This window comes from Saccopteryx bilineata, chromosome 3 (assembly GCF_036850765.1).
Source record: "Saccopteryx bilineata isolate mSacBil1 chromosome 3, mSacBil1_pri_phased_curated, whole genome shotgun sequence".
In the NCBI taxonomy this organism is placed as follows: domain Eukaryota; kingdom Metazoa; phylum Chordata; class Mammalia; order Chiroptera; family Emballonuridae; genus Saccopteryx; species Saccopteryx bilineata.
In genome coordinates, this window is record NC_089492.1 from 229,964,187 (window position 1) to 229,964,873 (window position 687).

The 687-nt window shown below is 50.7% G+C and overlaps 1 non-coding gene across 1 annotated transcript; it reads left to right on the plus strand.

Moving 5' to 3' along the window:
• The first annotated feature begins 247 nt into the window (after window positions 1–247).
• Window positions 248–323, plus strand: TRNAS-GGA (transfer RNA serine (anticodon GGA)). The gene has a single exon. It is a non-coding gene; the product is annotated as a tRNA-Ser (tRNA).
• Window positions 324–687: the final 364 nt, after the last annotated feature.

The window sequence follows — 687 nt, forward strand, 5'->3', positions numbered from 1 at the left end:
AACTCCCATATGTGCCTTGACCAGGCAAGCCCAGGGTTTTGAACCAGCGACCTCAGCATTTCCAGGTCGACAGGTCCAGCTTTATCCACTGTGCCATCACAGGTCAGGCAAATCACTTCAGATTTAGAATATCTTCCTTATATCACCTCTTTAGGGGCACAAATATTAATAATTGATATTTGATATTATCTCTAATTATCGCAGCAACTTCAGAATGTTATTCTTATTTTTAAAATGAAAAAAACTGGCCCTGGCCGGTTGGCTCAGTGGTAGAGCGTCAGCCTGGAATGCGGAAGTCCCGGGTTCAATTCCCGGCCAGGGCACACAGGGGAAACGCCCATCTGCTTCTCCACCCCTCCCCCTCTCCTTCCTCTCTGTCTCTCTCTTCCCCTCCCACAGCCGAGGCTCCATTGGAGCAAAGATGGCCCGGGCGCTGGGGGGTGGCTCCTTGGCCTCTGCCACAGGCGCTAGAGTGGCTCTGGTCCTAACGAGCGATGCCACGGAGGGGCAGAGCATCGCCCCCTGTTGGGCAGAGCGTCACCCCCTGGTGGGTGTGCCAGGTGGATCCCGGTTGGGTGCATGCGGGAGTCTGTCTGACTGTCTCTCCCCGTTTCCAGCTTCAGAAAAATACAAAAAAAAAAAAATAATAATAATAATAAAATGAAAAAAACTAAGGATCCATAAGTA